Source organism: Eptesicus fuscus, chromosome 6 (genome assembly GCF_027574615.1).
Source record: "Eptesicus fuscus isolate TK198812 chromosome 6, DD_ASM_mEF_20220401, whole genome shotgun sequence".
In the NCBI taxonomy this organism is placed as follows: Eukaryota; Metazoa; Chordata; class Mammalia; order Chiroptera; family Vespertilionidae; genus Eptesicus; species Eptesicus fuscus.
Window position 1 is genome coordinate 106,416,356 of NC_072478.1, and position 10,194 is coordinate 106,426,549.

Sequence of the window (10,194 nt, forward strand, 5' to 3'; positions counted from 1 at the left end):
TGTATACATTTATTTTTTTAAAATATTTTTTTTAAATATATTTTATTGATTTTTTATATAGAGGAAGGGAGAGGGATAGAGAGTTAGAAACATCGATGAGAGAGAAACATTGATCAGCTGCCTCCTGCACACCCCCTACTGGGGATGTGCCCACAACCAAGGTACATGCCCTTGACCGGAATCGAACCCGGGACCCTTGACTCTGCAGGCCGACGCTCTATCCACTGAGCCAAACCGGTCAGGGCTGTGTATACATTTCTTGACTTCATTTTGAAAAGCCACTCAATTGTTTTCTTGTTCATCGGAATCTATTATTCCATCCAGGTTAGTCACCCCTCCTCTCTGCCGTCAACAAATGAAGACCCCAAAGTAGCTCTGGGGTAGACGTACAGCTTCAGTTTACCAGAAGTATGACTCTGTTCCTTGGAGTAATAGGGGATCCTTGGGGTACGAGAATCTCGAAATTCAGCCAACCTACAGTTCTGTAGGTGAAAACAAAACTTTTCAGTGGATTATTAGGTCTAATATGCAAGGAAACACTACCATCCCCAGGTCACAGGCACGTGCTGTCTATTGCAGAATGACACCCCCACCTCACGGGGTGTGGTGTGTTCGCTGGTGCCACGACTGAGTCTGTGGTAGGCCATCCTACCATCCATCTGAGTCACAGGGTGCATGAGGAGGTGAATTCCAAGGGCATGAGCCCATGGCCAGACTTCCTTCACCAGCATGTCAATGTCTTGGTTAGAAGAGAATTGGCACAGACTCCTGGATGCCCCATTAAAATTGGCAACCTCCACACTTTCTCACATCCCGGCCCCCTACTCGCTTCGTTTCCATGTAGCACTTCCCACCTTCCCATAGACCACAGCACGCCCCTCCCTTTCACGCCGCGTCCCCGGGGCCTAGAATAATGGGCCCTCGGCGCCTGAAGAACTGGGCTCTGGCCTCTGCCCTTGGCGGCCGGGATGGGCTGGACCCGAGGGCTGCTGCCCACTCGCTCAGTTTTTGTTTTACTGCTTTATTCTCTGGGTTTTATTGGGAACCATGGACAAGTGTTGTCGGAGAGCATGCTGGATTTGTGCCAGCGAGCTTGACCTGCGTGTGTGACTCACGAATGACCCTTGCCCCCAGCTCACCTTGAGGGTGAGCTCAGTTCCTGGCGGCGTGGAGGGTGTGGAGGGCGGAAGGATGCTCAGGAGCCTCTGTCATCGAGTCAGGATTCCCCAGGTGCCTGGTGCCAACCCCAGAGAGAGGCGGTGCCTTCCTCCTCCTGCCGTTACAGCAGAGCCATCATGGGCACCATTCCGAGACGAGAACCGCTCCCGGGGGTTCCTACCTCCCTACCTCAACTCCAGGCTACGGGGGGGTGGCAGGGGGGCTGAGGGCTGGAGTGAAGGGGGTGGACTGCACATGCTTGAGGGAGGCATGGGAGAGAGGCCAGGCCAGGCCACACTGCACCCAGAGGGCACTGCAGTCCACAGCCTGGCTCAGACGCTCCCAAGGTGTGTGTCCCAGGTAAGTCACCTAGCCTCTCTGAGCGCCAGTTTCCTGGGCGAGAACAAGGGTTAAAGCAGTGACGTCATGAGGGCGCGGGGAAGATGCCGGCGGAGGGAGCACTTCCAGAACAGCGGCCAGGCCCCTGAGAGCATGCCGGCTCCGCCACGCGGGTGCACGCTCTTTGCTGCCGGCTGCACAGCCTCCCTGTCTTGCTCGCCCAGCATCAAGGCGAAAGAGAACCCTGACAAAGGGACCCCCGTCGGCTCTCTGGAACGCTGGACGGTAACTGAGGGCTTGCAACAGCCTGAGAGGGCTTTCCCACGTGAAGCAGCGAAGTCCAGTCAACACGCTGAGCTGGGGCGCTTTCTGTAAGCTCCCTGTGAGCCTTGGGACCCGCGGCCTTGCTCCTGCGACGCCTGCGCCCCGCAGCCAGAGGCCACTGGACGGACGGGTGCGATGGGCTCGGAGTTCCCCCAAAGCCCCACCCCAGAGCTCGGCCACCAGTCCCCCAGTTTGCTGCAGCGCCCTCCCCTCTCAGAAGGCCGTGCCCGCCCGCCAGGGGGCTGGGGTGGGGCCGCTCGGGGTGCGGAGGCCGGAGAAGCTTCTAGCAGGGGAGAGGGCCTCGGTGGGCCTGCTGGGAGGTGCGGCCTGGAAGCCAGAGGGGGGTTGACTAGAAGCAGGACCTCCGTCCCCCGCGAGGACGAGGACCAGGACGAGGACCGGGGAGGGAGCAGGCCTGGCTTCTCTGGTCCGTCCTCGGCGGCGCAGGACAACGGGAAAGCTGCCAGCCGCTCAGGGCCCGACCTCGGGGCTGATGGCGGGTGGCCCTGGCCTGCGGGCTGGTCGCTGCGGGTGGTAGGTTCTGCCCTGATGGGTGCACCGGCCATTGCACGTTTGCATTTTTGTCTCCGCACCCTCAGCAAACAGGGCAGAGACAAAATCCTACTTCCCAAATCCAGTTAGAAACCAGCCACCTGGCCTCTCCGCCCCCCAGCGTCCGGCACCTCCTCTGTAACCGGCCACCGCGGGCCCGTCCGCCTTCTCGGGAGCACCGCTGGGAGGCACCCTGAGGGATGGGGTATGGACACCCTCCTGCCCCACCTCCCGTCAGAGCCAGCTCCTCGCCAAGGTCTGCCAGGGCCTGTGCTGTGTTCACCTCCCGTCCCGCCTGGGCCGGCCTCGCTCCAGCCCGTCGTTCTTCCGATCTCTCTCCCTTTCCCACCCTCACCTCTGCAGGCGTCGGCCCACCCGCTTCCCACGTTTCAGGCCTGTCTGGAACGGAACTCCTTGGGTGTCCATTAGAAAAGGCCCTCCCTGCCCCTCTCCCCACCCTCAGCCCCATCAGAGCCAGTTGCCGGGCGGTCCCTTTTTTTTAAACGGTGATCATTCTACTTCTGACCACCAGAGGGCAGCAAGGCCCAGCAATTAGACCCAAGGGGACCCTCCAAGGCTGGATCCCGGGCTTCGGCTCCTGTCTTGGGGGATCTGGGATCAGGGGTGTCCAGTAACCAGGATCAGGGCGGATGGGGCAGGGCTGGCGTGTTAGAGAGGCCCAGGAGAGAAGGGCCAAGTCAGAGCTGAGGGAGAACGATTACCCCAGCTTTGCTCCTCTTGTGCTGTGGTTCTACTTGAACGTCACAATTTTAGAAACGAACCTGAGGCCCAGGTAGTGCGAGTTGTTTGAGATGACACAACTGCCAGCAGCTGGACCGGCCCTGCCCCGCCCGCTCCGCCCCCTCCCTGGGTCAGGATCAGTGTTGAGAAAAGCACAATCGATCAGGACCTGTCTAGATAACGTGGCATCTGGTGTTTCTCATACACACAGGACAAAAGCAAAAGGGTTAGCGCCTACTTACCGCCCCACACCAGTCGGTGAGTATTTTCACGTGATCTTTCTGTCTTTTAAACGCAGATCCGGCCTTGACGGGTTTGGCTCAGTGGATAGAGCGTGGGCCTACAGACTGAAGGGTCCTGGGTTCGATACTTTGGTTTCGGGCACATCCCCAGTAGGGGGTGAGCAGGAGGCAGCTGATTGATGTTTCTCTCTCATGGATGTTTCTAACTCTCTATCCCTCTCCCTTCCTCTCTGTAAAAATCAATAAAAATATGTAATAAATAAATAAATAAACGCAGATCTGGCGGGTTTCCCCACGTGGGAAGTCACCTCACCCCAGCAAGTATCTCCCTACGACAACCCGGCAACTCGGGTTCTTACTGATGCCACTGCCTGATTTCTTTGGCGCCTGCTTTGTTTGTTTGTTTCGTTTTAATCCAAGCCCCCACATCCATGGAGAGTCTGGACTTGAATTTGGCTTCATCCTCTAAGGCAGGGGTCCTCAAACTTTTTAAACAGGGGGCCAGTTCACTGTCCCTCAGACCGTTGGAGGGCCGGACTATAGTTTAAAAAAAACTATGAACAAATTCCTATGCACACTGCACATGTTATTTTGAAGTAAAAAAACAAGACGGCAAAAACACCCGCATGTGGCCCGCGGGCCGTAGTTTGAGGACGCCTGCTCTAAGGTCTCTCAGCCCTGTGTCCTCTTGGAAAAGGAGTCTGGCCCTGGCTGGTGTGGCCCAGTGGATAGAGCGTCGGCCTGCAGACTGAAGGGTCCCGAGATCGATTTGGGTCAAGGGCATGTGCCCGGGGTTTCGGGGTGGATCCCCAGTAGGGGACATGCAGGAGGCAGCCGATCAATGATTCTCTCTCATCATCGATGTCTCTCTCTCTCCTCTCTCTCTCTCTGAAATTAATAAGAAAATGAGTCTGATGGCTTTGAATGGTGCCCTTGGGCATTAGCCAATGCGGTGTGACCCCGGCCGCCTCCTGCGGGTTTGGACAGTAACCCCAGGCTGAGATGAGGGGCGCCTGGAAGACAAACACCAAAGGCCCGGGATCTGGCCCCAGGCCCCTCACCCAGCTGCTTCCTGCCGCATCTCTGCTGCTTTGGAAGTTCTGGGTTTGAGTCAGGAGGGGAGCAGAGTGAGAAGGTGTTTGGAGGAGGTGGGAGGGAGGCGGGGAAGGAGGGGAGGGGGCCGGGGAAGAGGCTGCCGGGCCGGCCGTTCGGAGCAGTAGGGCCCCGTCAGAGGACGCTCTGATCAGGAATGAGGGTCCCTCCAGCTGTCAGCCCCTCCGGGACCGCCTCCCCACCACGCCCGCTCCTGCAGCTGAACCAGGGACTGAGAGGTGGGGGTGTGAAGGCCCAACTCACTCACCCGTGGGGAACCTCGAAGGGCCTCCCAGCTTCCGAAGTCCCCTCTGGACCTGCTGAGGCCACTGTCCGCAGCGCCCAGCAGCCCAGCCCTCGGCTGCCCCTTCCTGCCTCCGCCACCCCGCCCCGCGTGGCCCTGAGAACAGCCCCTGAGCCAATCTCCTCGTGCTGATCTCACCCGAGAGCCCGCTCCCCGGGAGCCAGCCTGTGGCCAGTGGCGAGCCTGGCGCTGGGACCTGCTTTTCCTTTCTGGGAAGGCCTGAGGCTGGCTCGGGAGGGCGAGCCGGAGGGGGAAGAGCCCGCGGCTGCCTGGCTGGGCAGTGACTGCACAGGCCTGTCCCGCCAGGCCCAGCACACAGTGGGCCGAACAGAGAGTGAAGGATTGGAGTCCGGCTCTTGGTGACAACAGAGGACAGAGGAGCCAGGCTGGACTCTCTCCAGTAGTTTTATAGAAACAGGCACAAAAGAGAATCTGGAAAATATCTCTCTATATAAAAGCCTAAGCGACCTGCCAGCTGTCTGGTAGCTGTGACATGCACTGACCACCAGGGGGCAGACACTCAACGCAGGAGCTGCAAGCAACAGCAACCTTGCAGAGCGCCCTCTCACACTCCGGGACCCCTCCGGAGATGTCAGACTGCCAGTTTTGGCCCGATCCCCGCAGGCCAGGCCGAGGGACCCCACTGGTGCACAAATCCGTGCACCAGGCCTCTAGTATGTCATAAGATCTGAGATACCTATGTACACGTTTATAAGCTATTTTTATTGATTTTTTTTTTTTTTAGAGAGAGGAAGAGAGAGGGGATAGAGAGATAGAAACATGGATGAGAGAGAAACATCATCCATCGGTTGCCTCCTGCACACCCCTCACTGGGAATGGAGCCTGCAACCTGGGCATGTGTCCTGACCTGGAGTGAACCGGTGACCTCCTGGTTCCTGGGTCGATGCTCAACCACTGAGCCACACCAACCGGGCTAAACTATTTTTAATAGACACACACACACACACACACACACACACATATGGATAAGGTATAAGTATCGATTATAGATACAGATATTATTTGAAGAGTGACAAGAGCAGACAGAAAAGGGAGGAATTTTGAAAGACAGCGACATTTGCAAGTTTGTGGCTCTGTGCCTGAGGACACGCCCTATAGCCTTTCAGGTTTGGAGGGTCGGAGGTCAAAGCCAGGGGCTGACAAAAGAGCCAGAAAGTGTTTTGTGAGGGTGACTCTGGAAGGGAGGGAGCCACAGATGGTAACTGCCTGCTGAAACAGAGAACACAGCCCTCTTCAGAGGAACATAACAAAACCCAGACTCTACAGCGCTCCATGTACAGGGCTGGTATCTCACAGAAAAATCACTAGACGTGCAAAGAACTGGGAACAGCAACCCACGACAAGAAGAGACATAACCAATGGAGAGCGAACCCAAATGGCCCAGAGGTTGCAGTCAGCAGACAAGGACCTGGGAGCAGCGATGATAGTACGTTCGAGAACGGAAAGAAAGACGGACACGGGATTATTGAGCGGAAAAGGGGCTCAGCGAGAAGTGCCCCCCGCCCCCCCAAAGAATCCGCCTGGGGCGTTTTCAAGCTGGAAAGTGTAACTGAAATGAAGGCCTGGATTCGTGCCGGCTTAGCCCACGTGGTTGTCCTGAGGTTGCTGGGCCAGGCACCTGGCTGGGAGCTGGGCCCTGGAGGCAGTGATCGGGGTTCACACCCCACCTCGCTTGTAGCAGCTGCATCCTCAGTAAATGGACTCTCCTCTCTCAGCCTCGGTTTCCTCACCTCTAGGATCCCATCCCTCAGGTAGTGAGTGCCTCCTGGGGAGCCTGGAAGGAGGGGGCAGGAGCTCAGATGAGTCCCAGCAGGGCACTGGTATGCACCACGCTGGAGTTCTCACCCGAGTAAGTTCTGGGACTTCCTTGGGCGGAACCGAGGAGTGAGCTTCCAAAGGTCTGCGTTCCAGGCAGCGGCCCCATGCCCAGGGGGGAGGGGGGTGAAAGATGAAACAGAGGGCCGGAGACCATGGGATACCAGGACACAGGCTTTATTGGCGATCACCCTGCCGGCCACCTTCCAGAGGGGAAAGGGAAGAGAAAGAGAGAGAGAGAGAGAGCTTGCCGGGGTGAGAGTGCCTTTTAAGAGGAGGAAAAGAGGGGACGGGGCTTAGGGCACTCAGCACACGCTGATTGGTGGTTTCATGTAAGGTACATGGTTAGGGGCCTAGGGATTTAGGAATTGGGGGCTTAGGGACGCTGATTGGTGGTTTCATGTAAGGTACATGGTTAGGGGCCTAGGGATTTAGGAATTGGGGGCTTAGGGTATATGGCAGGTGCTGATTGGTGGTTCAATGTACAATCCATATAAGGTGTTCAGGAATGTCCGGCTGCAGGTGAAGTTTACGTCATACTCCGTCCATCAGTTGGGGGAAGGGAGGATCTATCAGGGGGAGGATCCACAGAGTGTTCGCTCAGCCACACCGCGCAGCCCCCACCCTCACCCCCAGGTGGGTGGCTCCGGATTAAAGCCACCAAGAGGGAGGGGGAGGAGAATCCGGTCAGAAGGTGCCCTGGAGTCCCAGGGACAGACAGCAGAGGCTGGCCTCGCGGGAGGGGCTGCCGATGGGCTCCGGGCTCCGGGCTCCGGGGAGTGGGGAGAAGCCGGGAGGGTGGGAGGGCTTTATCTCACCTACTGCTCCCACTCGGCCTCTCCGCAGAGCCGGGGGCCAGCAGTGCTGGGGCTCAGGGTTAGGCAGACAGGGTTCGGTTTCCAGTCCCGTGTGGCTGGCTGGGCAGAGTTACAAAGAGGATTAAAGGGGAAACGCACTCTCAGTAATGATGTCGGGCTCCTTGGGCCATCCTGCAAGTTAGCGACTGTCACCCCTATTTTATAAGCAGGAGACTGCTGAACCCAAGCAGGAAGCTGAGGCTGGAGCGCCGAGCCGCCGGCCCTGGGCACCAAACTGGGTGGCGGTGGAGCCAGGCCCGGGGGTGGAGTCCCAGGAAGGCCGCCCTGGCCTGGGGCAGGGGGTGGGGGGTACAGGTGCCGCCTCCAGGGGAGAGCGGAGGGCGGGAGGGCTGGTTTACTTCTCTGCCCGTGTGATGTCACTGCGGCCGGGGTGCAGGTCCTCTCGGAGAGGAGGCTCGGCCACCTACTCCCAGGAGTGGGGGGCAGGCTCTGGGACCCCGGAGCTAGCAGGAGGGGGCTTGTCCCCCGCCACCCTGGCGCCCACTTTGTCTCCTCCTGGGCGCACTCACCGCCCAACCCTAACTCCTGGTGCAGGAGGCAGGCCTTGGTTGCCATAACAACTGGATGCTGGCAGTAAAAATAGCAACCTGCTTCTCAGTCCACTTCTTTTGCTCTTGGGGAAAAATAAAACCCATTTCCAGGCTTGTGTTTCCTTTCAGGGGTCTCCTCTGGGTCCTGCCGAGCCCTCTGCTAAGGCGGCCAGAGCCGGGGGAGGCCTGGCCCAAACCTGCGGCCCCTCCGCCTTCGGGAGCCGCGGCCGTGGACCCCGGGGAAAGGGGGGCGCTGGAGGTCGGTCCTCTGGGGCGTTGACCTTTGCAAAGCCAGCGGGACCTTTTAGGGATAGAGGCTGAGGGCCGAGGAGGCGGTGTGGCTGGCCCCCGGGGACGGGGTGTCCTGGGGGGGCTGACAGTGCGGCCTGGGGTGGGGTGGGGTCGAGCAGCTGCAATGGAGGGAGGTCAGGAGGCCGTGAAGACAGGGCTCGGCCTCACCTGCTTTGGTTGGACTCGGCTCCTGGGTCTGAGTCCTGTGAGCGGAGCGCTGGGCTGCAGGGCGGGTCCCGGGAGGTTCCCCCTGGTCCCTCTCAGCCCCACTCTCCCTCCATCTGAGGGGACAGGAGGCGCTGCCACAGCCATGAGCCTCACCATTATTGACCGCGATGCCCGTGAGAATACAGGTCCCCTCCCAGCAGGACGCAGAGTCTGCAGCCGCCCGAGACCAGCTTCCTGAACGCGACTCGGCGACCTTGTGCGGCCCCACACGGGACTGGAAGTCAAACCCTCCTCTGCCTAGCCCTGCGACCTTGGAGAGGGTCCCCCAAGGGAGCCCCTGGCCGCGTGTGGCTGTGAGGACTGGAACTGTGGCCCTGGGACCCGGCCCTGCACCGTCCGTTGTATTTCATTTTACTTAACGGGCCGGCGACAGGCTGGTCTGCCCTTGGCCTTCCCCTCATGCCGACCTTGACCTCAAGCTCAGTGGCACCTTCCACCTCCCTGCTGCTCTGCCTCTGGTCTCCTCCTCCTCCCCTCCCCACCTCCCAAGTGGCAGCGTCGAGGGTCATTCCTGAAGCTTCTGTCCCCTTCATCAGCCACTTTTAAAAAAATATATTTTTTTCAGAGAGCAAGGGAGAGGGAGAGAGAAACATCAGTGATGAGAGAGAATCATGGATCAGCTGCCTCCTGCACGCCACCCACTGGGGATTGAGCCCGAAACCCGGGCATGTGCCCTGACCGGGAATCGAACCTGGGACACTTCAGTCCGCAGGCTGACGCTCTATCCACTGAGCCACACCAGTGAGGGCCATCCCCCACTTCTAATCCATCAACAGGGTCTGTGGGTTCACCTGTGAACATCCCTGGATCCCGTCCCCCCCGCCCCCCGCCCCCGTCTCCACTCCATCCCCCATCCCCAGCCCTCACCCCCAGCCCTCACCCCCAGCCCTCACCCCCAGCCCTCACCCCCAGCCCTCACGCCCATCCCTCATCCCCAGCCCTCACCCCCAGCTCTCACCCCCAGCCCTCACCCCCAGCCCTGCTGGTCCTCCCCAGGAACAGGTGTGTGTGCCCCGGGGCCCACGTTTGGCTGCAGAGATGCGCTGGGGAGTCTGTCTTCCTCCTCCTGTTCCGCACCTGGGGCGGCAGGTGTGAGTGGGTGATTTCTGGAACGTGCAGGAGGGTCTCAAAGCGCTGCTACAAACAGCAGCGGGAGCTGAGCTGGGGAGGGGTGTGCGCGCGCAGGGGGGGGGGGGAGGGAGGGGCTTGCGCTTTAATTCTGGGATCAGTCCTTCTATCCAGCGGCCCCCCAGGGTGTCACCGCTCCCAGCAGGTGGCTTCCCACAGGAGAAAGCTGGATTTCGGAGACGCAGAGGGCGCGGGCAGCTCCCCGGTACCCCGGGTTCCGGCAGCCAAATGCGTGTGTCGGTGTCTTGGGGTCCGGAGGGTCCCCAGAGTCACAGCCCCATGGTGGGGGGTCCCCGGAGACTGCAGCCATTCATTGGGGCGGATCCTTTGGGGTCGTCGCGCCCTAAAGAGACCAGGCGGGTGGCGCTGGCGGTGGGGAAGCGCGAGCTACAGGTGCACTGGGGGGGCGGCCACGCCGGGCGCGCAGGGGGGTCCCCGCTTCCAGGGCCGCCGCCTTCTGACTTGGAATCTACCGCGCAGGGGCGGAGCGAACCGGCAAAGGAGACCCCCGCCGCTCGCCCGCTGACCCCCCAACCTCCGGCGAGGGTCCG